An 11,303-nucleotide genomic window follows, 5' to 3' on the forward strand; every position below is an offset into this window, starting at 1 on the left:
ACCGCCTGAGGGGCGCGGAGGGCCTGCGACCCCGCGCCGCTGAGAGGACCGTCCGCGGCAGCGGAACCTTGGGAGCGTTGCCCGGCAAGATTCGCCCGGAACAGAGTCAGGACTGGAGGCTGTGGCATCCGGTACCCAGGACTGCCCAGAGGTTGCCCACACTCCAGGGAGGGAAGTTTGGGGAAGGGGACAGAGCACATTTCCCGTTTGGCGGCAGGATAGCGCCAAAGGAACACTCCGGAAGTCTGAAATCTCCTGGCACAGACTCAGTGCCGCATAGAGTGCGGCAGGTGAGGCCCGGAACGTCATGTGCCCAGGGGCCACCTCTTATCCCAGGAAAGACTTTCGCTTAGGGATCTGTACCTCCTGGACCCTTCCAGAATGAGGAGAAAAGAGTCTCCGCCTTGGTTTCTGCCCCTTGCTAGAGTTTCCAAGAACTGGTTTCTTCTCCTGCACTTACCGCTGCCTTAAGAGATTGCAGTGTGATTTAATCAACCATCACCACTTGCCTTACCGAACTTCCATTTCACAAAATCCGAAGACACTTTTAAGACCTTCATTTAAACTGGGCCCTGTTGAAACATTACCAACCACATCCTCCACCCTAAAACATCTTTTCCTTTGTTTCCTAGAATACCACACCTCTCCTCCAGCTACTCTCCTCCAGTCTCCTTTGTGGGCCTGGGAGCTTCTAAAGTTGAGGCTCTGGAAGTGGGCTTCAGCGTTTATGTAGAAAGCTAGTTCTATTACTCTAAAGATTTGTGTATTTCTCTCTCTCTCTCTCTCTCTCTCTCTCTCTCTCTCTCTCAAAATTTAATGGCACAACATAACAGGCCCAATGTTTTTAAACGAATTTTTTTCTTACAAAAATCTCAAATTTTAGATCCTAATATTCACTTAAAAATAACACTAACGAATATATTTTATTTCATATTTGTCTTTTTACAGCAGATATTTTGCTAAGTTCTAGAGAGAAAAAATACCATTCAATCTGCCTTCATAGAAGTCCACTACCTAATGCACTGTGGGTTTGTAAATAAACGAAATGCAGTTTAAGTGCTATAATAAAATTGTGACCAAATGTCATGAAATACCCATACTTCCATTGGATAAGTTTAGAAATTAACAAGAAAACAAAGACATTGATCATACTTTTAGAAAATGTGCTAGACATTTACAATTATAAAAGATCTTTTTTTCTTTAAAGGATAACTGCCAGAAACAATTTACTTTGGAGGTTATAACATGTAGAACTAAAACTATGATGATGTGATAAAAAGGGTTGGAAGGAGAACTTGGAAGTATAGTGTTAAAAGGTCTTTGTATTATATGTAGAGTGATATACATGGGGAAAATGCATATAAACCCTAGAACAACTATTAAAGAAAACATTTATCCAGTAAATCCATAAGAGATTAAAAAGTGGAATACCAAAAAATACTGAATTTTTTCCGGCCTGCGTGGCGGGGATCAGCTAAAAGCACTGGCCACCAGCGAGATGTGGAGCTGCATCCTCTGCGCAGCCCGCTGGTGCCCTGATGCCTGGCCTGGGGGGACTCGGGGCGCCCGAGCCTGCGTGGCCTGGCCGCTGCTGCCGCTCCTCCTCCTCCTCCTCTTCGCCGCGGGAAACGGAGTCGCGGTGGCCCGTGGACCTGCAGATTCATCTTTCACAAGTCTACCTGTTCGAGAAGAAGTAATGGGGAAATACTCTAATCTTTCCTCCTCAGAGAGTCATAACATATCATTAACTGAACATTCCAGTATGCCAGTAGAAAAAATAACACTTTGGAAATTTCTGCTATCACTCTCACCTGCCAGTACACAACCTCGGGGGATCTGAATTCAATCAACATGACTTGGAAAAAGGATGATGAATTACTTAAGAATGTTTCTCTCACTGGAACAGGAAACACTCTGTATACTGAGTACATGACCACCATCATTAACAGCAAACAAATGGGAAGCTACTCTTGTCTCTTTGAAGAAGAAAAGGAACAAAGGGGAACATTTAATATCAAAGCTCCTGAACTTCATGGAAAAACAAACCATTGATCACTTACGTGGGTGACTCTACTGTCCTGGTGTGTAAAGGTCCACGTTGACTTCCTTTACATTGGATCTGGTACAGAAGTAATGGGACTGTACAGGTTCCTACTGATGTTCACGTGAATGATAAGTACGTTGTCAGCGGAACATACAGCAATGAAACAAAGCTCAAGATAAAGCATCCTCTGGAAGACGGGGGTTCCTACCGGTAACATGCAATATTCCAGCGATGGGAGAGTGAGGAACAGCTTGAGCTTGTTGTGCTGAAGTTTTTGGTGCCCCTCAAGCCTTTTCTTGCAATAACTGCTGAAGCTGTTGTTTTAGTGGTCATTATTCTTCTCTGTGAAGTGTACACACAAAAGAAAAAGAAGCACCCAGATGAAGGAAAAGCATTTGAACAAACTGAGTAGCTGAAGTCAGATAACAGCAAAGGTATAGAAAATAACACCCCAGGCAAAGAAAAAAAATGAATCTGTGAGTCAGTGAATGGAAAAGATGACATCAAGCACCATGGGAAGATGTACAAAGACTGATGCAGCTTTTAAGAGAATCTGAGTTTTTATTTTTTATAAGATGAAAAGTTGGGCCAGTGATTTAGCTCAGTGGTGCTGCACCTGCGTTGAAAAAAGATGAAAAGTTTATGCAACCTGCACATGAGTAGCTTCATAAATAATGTATGCTGTCTCAGATCAAAAGGTATATTTTAATTGTGTAATTGTTTTGTATTAAAGCAAGATAAACTGTGTGAAATATATTCTGTGAGCTGTAACTCAGAGTAATTTTGTCTTGGTCTTCAAGGGACATCAGCAAAATCAGGAGCAGAAAAGCCACCAGCAAAATCAGTTAATAGTTCATAGAACAAGTGTCACTAAAGACCTGATTTAACCAAAAAACTTATTTTAAAAAAAGTCTTTACCATTTGTCTTTAAAAGCTTTCTTCTAGTCATGCTTAGTACATATAAAATTTTATGTAACAATTTCATGTAAAGTTCATGCTTCTCTGATATTGAAAAATTATCTCCGTTAGGAATTGAATACTTTGTGCTTTTGCTAATAATAGTTACAATCTCTACAGGTAAGACATGCCTTTCTTCCATAAATAATGGTTTAAGGCAAAGAAATAAACCTTTTTTTTAGCACATTATGGTGGTGTACACTTATAATCCCCACTATTCAGGAGGGTGAGGCAGGAATATCACAAATTTGAGGCCTGCAATTTTGTGAGACCCTGTCTTTTCAAAAAATCTGGGGCTGTATCTTAGTGAAAGACCACTTGGTTGCCTACCACATTCAAGGTTCCAGGTTCAATTACCAATACCTGAAAAACACAAAACCAAAAGCAAACACCAAAAAAGGCAAAACACAAAAACCAAAATCTGCTTGCTCCAAAGCATGATTGCTACAAAAGCAACTCTACCAGTCTTTCCCACTCCAAGCCAAGGTGCTACTTATCTTTAAGTAGAGTATTTTTGTTGTTGATTCTGTTGTTTTATAAGCCCTGGAGCTTGGATTTCTCCAGGTGTAGATATATTGAGACTGTGGGTTGCAGATAATTACAGGTAATTATAGTCCCATTGTCTGCTGGATCCCTCTGTTTGTATCCATGACTGGTTAAATATATAAAAATGTGTTATTAATGCTTTACAATAATAATTCTTTTGACTGAAATCCAGAAGTATTAAAGTACTTCTTTTTTTTATATTTGCAAATGCCTTAAGATAGCATCTTTCCACAGTATATATATATAACAGAAGTGTTTTGTAAGTGCATTATAGCCAAATCAAATGAAATTTGGATGTGTGTAGAAATTACCAATAACTTTAAAGAAAACATGAAAAGTGTGCCACAGTACACGAGATTAGGGGCCTGTATGCCACAGGCCCCAGTGTCCTGCTGTTTGCAGCGCAAAAGTTAAGAACAATCCAAACCAGAGAGGGCTTCAGATGGCCATGAAAAAGGCACAGTTCTCAAGGATTTGGGGATTAAAGCTTGAGTAAGAAGAATTCAATGATTTGGAAAAAATGCTTTACAGTAATTTGTACCATGGGTAGTGGCTAAGGAAATAAGATTCTAGTAGTGAAAATTGGGTGACATCTTAACTAATGTTTACCAACATTACTAGCATGTAATATACACATAGAATAGTTATTTGGAAGATGCTTTTTATTTTGTTGTAAAGCATGTAAGCTACACATAGGAACTGTATTGTACTAGAAAATAATTCCTTTTGGTTAACTTTATTCTTGGCCTCAGAGCTTTTTGTTTTGATTTAATTTATAATTTGACAAAATTATTTTGGGTGCTATGATGGTGGCTACTTGCAGTGACTTAAACAGAATTTAGAGAAAAGTGAGTCAAACCTGTTATTTAATTTGCTTCAATTCAAAGTGGCTGTCTATTGTAACCCAAAACAATATATAGTTCATGTGTAGTATGCAGCCTTCTTTTTGGCAACATTAATTGTTTAGGCTAAAATAGTTTCCAAGCAAAAAGAACTGTTACTAAAAGGTAAAATAATCTGAAATATTTATATAGTAAATTGAAATTTTAATGTTCAGACTTAGACTAGGACATTTCAAGAAGGAAGAGGCATAAAGCCAGGCAGAACTTGAAAATTTGTAAAGATTCAGAAATCTTCACGTATGGGAACTCAAAAGAATAAACAATAAAGATAATTCACAGTTCAAAAATCACCCAATGTAAATGAAGTATATTTATTATGCTGTCTTCTTGGAAGAGGTGGCTTTTGTGAAGTATATAGGCTTTTGACCTATATTAACAAAGATATGCTACTGTGAAGATCCATTGGTTTAATAAAAGCTGAAGATGTGAAAAAAAAAAGAAAACTACCACAAACATACCTGCAGAGAGTATAGAACACACAAAGAACTGGATCATCCCAGAATAGTTAAACTGTCTGACTGTTTTTCCTTACAGATACACTTTGTACATACAGTGTTAGAATACTGTGAAGGCAATGACTTGGATTTCTATTTTAAGCAACACAAATTAGTGTCAAAGAAACAAGCTATTGCAATGCGGATTGTAAATGCACTAAGATATCTCAATTAGCTCAAACCTCCTATTATACATTATGATCTTAAGCCAGGCAACATCCTTCTGGCAGATGGGACAGCATGTGGAGAAATAAAAATTACTGATTTTGGTCTGTCCAGAATTATGGATGATGACAGCTATGGCAGGAATGGATCTAACCTCCCAAGGAGCAGGCACTTACTGGTGTTTACCTCCTGAAGGTTCTGTACTTGGAAAAGAGCCACCAAAGATTTCCAACAACGTTGACATGTGGTCAGTTGGGGTCAACTTTTTTCAGTGTCTCTGTAGTAGAAAGCCATTTGGTCACAATCAATCTTCAAGAAAATACAATATTAAAAGCCACAGAAATCCAATTCCCTGTAAATCCAGCTGTAAGCAGTTGAAGCCAAGGCCTTCATAAGATGCTACTTGGCATACCAAAAAGAAGATGGATTTGATGTGCAGCAGATGGAGAATGATCCATAGCTTCTCCCACCCATGAGAAGATCGAATTCTTCACGAAACTCACACATGGCTGGACCGACATCTCCCACTCGCTCTTCTTCAAGCACAATAGCTTACTGACTTTCCTCTAGGATCAGCATGAATTGCTTCCAGATGCACACTTGAGTTTTGAGAGCATTTGAGTGTTTTTCATTTTCCTTTTTACATGGGACATGGTCAAAGACTGTTTGTGAACAGACTTTCTTCTTGTCATCCTTTGCATGAGAGTGGATCATGGATAGTGAATAAATGTATGCTTCTCATGCTCACCTTGAGCAATGTGGGGTGGCTACCTACTGCCACCAGGAATACCGTGTGGAGATAGAAGAAAAATGGGCTTGCTTGTTTGGCGAACACTGTACATAACATTTATAATATTTAAATATACTTGACTGTTATTAGAGAGTTCTAATATGAAAAATAAAAGTTTTTCATCATTTAAAAACACATGGAAAAAAAATGAGACATTTCTAACATGAGAACTACAGTGCCTGGATATACATTCTTCACCATTCAGCAGTTAATCTTCTGAAACCAAAGTAAGAACTGAATGACAGTGGCCATTGTGTTTTATAATAATAGAATATGAGAGTTAGAATCTTTGGACAGAAGCAGACTTTGTCATTTGCCTATTCTAGCTTTTACCAAGTTGTACCTCAAAATCACATGTCCGTTTCTCTTTCCACTGGTTATATGAAAGGGAGAGTTGTTTTTCCTAGATACTTTATACCTTCAACAGGAAGAGCTGTTTGTTTTGCAATTGGATGAATTCACTAAATTGTAATATCTCCAGTGCTTTCAACATGTTAGAGTTATTAACAGGTATTTTTCTGCTATTACCAGGTCTCGTTCACTAAAACAAGAGAGAGTACGTAACCAAATGCACAACAGTTCTATGCAGGAGAATGAGAAATTCCCTTCTAGCTCACTGTAAATTGTTGTATCGATGTCTTATTTCAATTGCTAAGTTTCAGCAGCTTTTTCTTGTACAAATGTTTTAATTAGATATTGTATTTTTAAGTCTTCTTGAAGGCACTTTAATTGCTGCTAAATGACATGGCTTCTTTTGCTAAAAAATTAAATGACCTTTGAAGGTGCAAGTTGACTGTATATTACAGAGAAATATTAAAAGAGATGTTGAGCATTCACTAACAATCAAGGCATATAAAATGACCCATGTTGACCATATTGAGCTCTTTAAGTCAGTTTCCTGGGTTCTAAGACTGTGGAGCACGTAGATACTAGATTTATAATCTGTTCATGGTTATTCGACATTTCTAGAAAGGTTCTTATCAATGTGAGATGACAGTCCCACAAACAAGTTTCTTGTGGTTTGTACAGATTTGTTAAAATGTGAATACTTCCTAACTGTCTTGGATGGTAGAAACCAATATTTTTCAGGATGCTGTGGTTCACTCCTGCAAGGATTTTTTCTTTATTGTCACATTCATGATGTTGATACTTACATGTAAGTCATCCATGTTGTAGAAAGCAGAAGCTGTGCCTACCACAGAATCACCCTTAATATTGTGCAGTTAAACTATGGCTCTTATTTCTGAAGTTGAAAGCCATTTTGTTTTTTCATTGTACATAGACACATTTTCTCTTAAAGATGCTGCTGAAATTGTAGAGAATGTAGCCAAAACAGTAATTTGACAGTAAAATGTGCATATATATATATATATATATATATATATATATATCCTAAACATATAAATAACATATATAAACAATAATATATATATATATCAAAGGATATCACAAAGTAAAAAGACACTCATAAGATGGAAAAAAATTATAAATTATCTATCTGATAAGGGACGTCTATCCAATATGTGCAAAGAACTCTCACAACTCAACAATACAAAGGCAAATCAGGCCAGGGATTTAGCTCAGTGGTTCAGTGGCCTGCCTTGCAAGCACAAGGACCCGAGTTCAATCCCCAGTACCAAAAAAAACAAAAAACAAAAAAGCAGTGCTACTACTTCATATCTATTAAACTATCTATATCAAATGGACAAATAATAAATGTTGTTCAGGATGTGGAGAATTTGGAATACTTATACACTTCTTCTGAAAGTGTAAAATCAAGTAGCCACCTTGGAAGACAATCCAACATTTCTTCAAAAAATTAAACATAGAATCATCAAATGACCTAGACACATACCCAAGAGGAAGAATACATATGCGCGCACGCACACACACACACACACACGATATCAATAGACACAGGAAGTAGAACAGTGATTGCTAAGGACGAAGGAAAAAGAATAGAGGAGTCTCTCCTAATGTGCACATAGTTTCTTTTTAGAATAGTGAAAATGTTCTCAAATTAAACCAAAGTAGTAGTTACACAACCCTGTAAATATACTGAAAACTACTGAACTATACATTTTATGGACTCCAACCTAATACCATATATAAAATTATACCATAATCTCATTAGACTGTAATCACACAAATCTCATATAGTTGTAGTGGACCATTAATTCAGCACCTTTGGTCAAAACTACCCAACTTCCGCTCCACTGTGACATACAGTCATTCTAATCTGTTCTCATGGAGGCGATGTACCTATTTGTTCCTCTTAGAACATTCATAGTATAATTTTATATATGGTTTAGGTGAATTGTACTATATTAATTACGTCTCAGTAAAGCTGTTTCTTTAAAAAAAAAACACTTGTCAGATATGGCACTCCCCTCCTCAGAATACTACAATATTTTGCCATTTTACCTAGGATAAAACTTAAAGTCCTTAACCACAATCAACAAGATCTTGCTAAGCTTAACCCTCTACTTGATCTCTGACCCCATCTTCTTGATTACTCCAACTACACATGCTCCCATGCTAAATGTTTTTTCCCTGTTTACCTTCAATGTTTCACTTCTCGCTCCCTTCACATCTTGATTCAGAATTATCTTCTTGGGAAGTTTCTCCCACGCCATACTCGCTAACATCCCAGTCCCTACCGCTACCTACTCTCCTTTTCTGCCATGTTTTTCTCCATGTCTCTAATCATGAACACATTATGTTTCAATTGCTTACTTATTGTCTATCTTCCAATGAGAGAATATAAGCTCTCATTGTTTTGTTTGGTGCACTCAGAACAGCTTGGCATATGCAATAACATTTTGTTGAGTGACTAAATTCCCATTTTTAAGGTGAGAGAATTCAGGCACAGAGAGGTGAAGTAAACAGTGGATCCAGAATATTAATCAAGTAGCCTTAGCCCATGATACTAAAACTGTAGAGTCCATGATCCTAATCACTATCCTATCTTTCTCCAATGCAATTAAAAGCCAAGTCCAAATTCTATTGAGAGCGAGTAGATATGGTAGTGGAAAGAAGAGGGTCCATCCATTTCTGGTATGAAGAATGAAGCACTGTCAAGAAAATAAGGATGTAAGAATGTTGAGGCAGAGAGCATCAGAAAGACAGGACGTTAAGAGCCAGAAGTTTGACAAAATAAGAGATTAAAGATAGTTACTGTGTGGAGAATGAGAAGGCCATGCTACAAGAGAAACCAGGTAAGATTTTTGAATATCAGCCTCTGGTCACGAATTCACAGTATATCAATTGTTGAAAGTTGCAGTGCATCAAACAGCTCAGAATTGGGCACATCAATCTCATACAGTTGTAATTGCCCATCATATCAGCACCTCTGTTAAGACTGCCCAACCTCCACACTGCTATGACATGCATCCTAATCTACTCTCACCGAGGCTCTGTACCTATTTATTCCATTTAGTGCATACAGCTTGTACATGGTGGAGCAGTAAGACAGAAAAAGCCAGGATTTCACATCAGCTCTGGAGTACACAGGTTTATGTGTGACCGAAATGATCTCAGACCTTAAGCAGGTCGGTCAGGCTTTTCTGCCTCCCACAGATGACCCTAGTTTTAACCAGTAAAAATCTCCACTTAAGGCCTGCTTCGCAAGGGGAAGGTCACAAGTTTGATCCCGGGTACAAAAAAAAATTTTTTTCACTTAATTCAGAATGACAGACTACCACAAAAGTGCCCATGTTAATAACTATGAAGAAGAGGTTTGGAAATGATAATTATATCAAATTTAAAATAACTTTAGTATTTTGTATGAGATCGATATTTTAATAATATCTGTTTTACTAATTTTTGTAAATACATATGGTGAAAATATACTATGTAGCTCTTCGTATTATATATAAAGATCTTTATCTTTATAATATAAAATGACAAGTGAAGACTACAGTAATGTAAAAACTGCCTCACTTTTCCAGCATTTATTTAGTACAAAAACTAAGCCGTCTCTTGGCTATTAGGGATATTAAAGTAAAACATAGGGTCCCTAACTTTGACTGAGGAGCAGGGAGAGAAATTAACAGATCCTATCCTTAACATATGGTCATTTGCAGTATCATTTACTTTATCTATGAAAAGAATTTTTTAGATTTAGGAACTATACAAACATTTCTTTTTGTTTGGTTTTGTTTCTGCTTTGTGTTTGGTTTGGGTTTGGTTTTTAGCCTGTAGAAATTAACTTTGGTGGTAGAAAAGGCTAACTGTAATTTGAACTTCTGAGCAGTAGAGGGCGATAGAATATCAGCACAATCCTTAAAAATGCCTTTGTGGACCAAGTTGTAGGTATTTTTCTATTAATATAATTCATTCAAGAAATATTTTTCCCTAGACTCAATGACACACTTAGCTATGAATACACAAAGTATATAAACTCATTCTTAATAAAATACACTCACACTTTATAAGGGAAAATAACAATTTTCATGTATTCCTGTTTTATTTCTCATTTTCTTTTACATTTTTTCTCCATGTTATAATATGAAAATTCATCAGTCAAGGAAATACATTACATTTTTTTTTCTTGTAAGTGTTACAAATACAGTTTATCCATCCGAGTTAGTAGGCAAGTTAATAAAATCAAATGTAATGGGTGCCAGAGCCAGCTGTGATTTTTAACAGAGAATGACCAAAACTTCATATTATCTGGCAATCCCTTTGCAGCATGAGTTTTGATAATCATTATTGATGTTAGTTACTTTAGCTATAATTCATACAGATAATAAGCGATCAAAGCTTTTCAAAATGCAACTATAGCAAAGCATTTTATACTAAACTACTACTACTACTGCTGCTGCTGCTGCTGCTACATACACACACACAGAGCTGGGAACTACAGTAGCACAAGCCTATAATCCAGACTATTTGGGAGGCTGTGGTGAGAGGATCACAAGTTCAAGGCAAACTGGGGAAATTTAGAAAAACCTTGTCTCAAAATTTAAGAATTAAAAGGGCTGATGTAGCTCAGCACTCAAGAGCTTGTCTAGAATACTGAATGTATTATGTATATATATATATATATATATATTATATTATATTATATATGGGGGGGAGGGATATCCAAAAATGTACCCTTGATTCTTTTTATTTCATTTTGCTTTCTTTTCATATTTATGTTGTTAAATATTGCCTTCTACTGAGCTTTTGAAGTGTCTTACAAGATAAAACACTATACAATGTGTACAATATAAAATTGTGCGGCTCAATGACAACAAATAGTATACACTTTTGTTACTCTTATAGAATTAGAGATTCAGTAATAACAGTATAGTGAAATTCTTATTATAAGTAGAGTTCAAAAAGTTCTATCAAATGACATTCATGACCACCTTATTGCAAGTTGAAAAAAGTTTTCGATTAGTCTTCCAGCTAATACA

The 11,303-nt window shown here is 36.8% G+C and overlaps 2 pseudogenes; both read left to right on the top strand.

Moving 5' to 3' along the window:
- Window positions 1–1,457: 1,457 nt before the first annotated feature.
- On the top strand, window positions 1,458–2,516 carry LOC104849564 (annotated as a pseudogene).
- Window positions 2,517–4,596: 2,080 nt separating this feature from the next.
- Window positions 4,597–5,667, top strand: LOC104849566 (annotated as a pseudogene).
- The last annotated feature ends 5,636 nt before the right edge of the window (window positions 5,668–11,303 follow it).

This window comes from Fukomys damarensis, unplaced genomic scaffold (assembly GCF_012274545.1).
Source record: "Fukomys damarensis isolate Sample0158 unplaced genomic scaffold, DMR_v1.0_HiC HiC_scaffold_33, whole genome shotgun sequence".
NCBI classification, from domain to species: domain Eukaryota; kingdom Metazoa; phylum Chordata; class Mammalia; order Rodentia; family Bathyergidae; genus Fukomys; species Fukomys damarensis.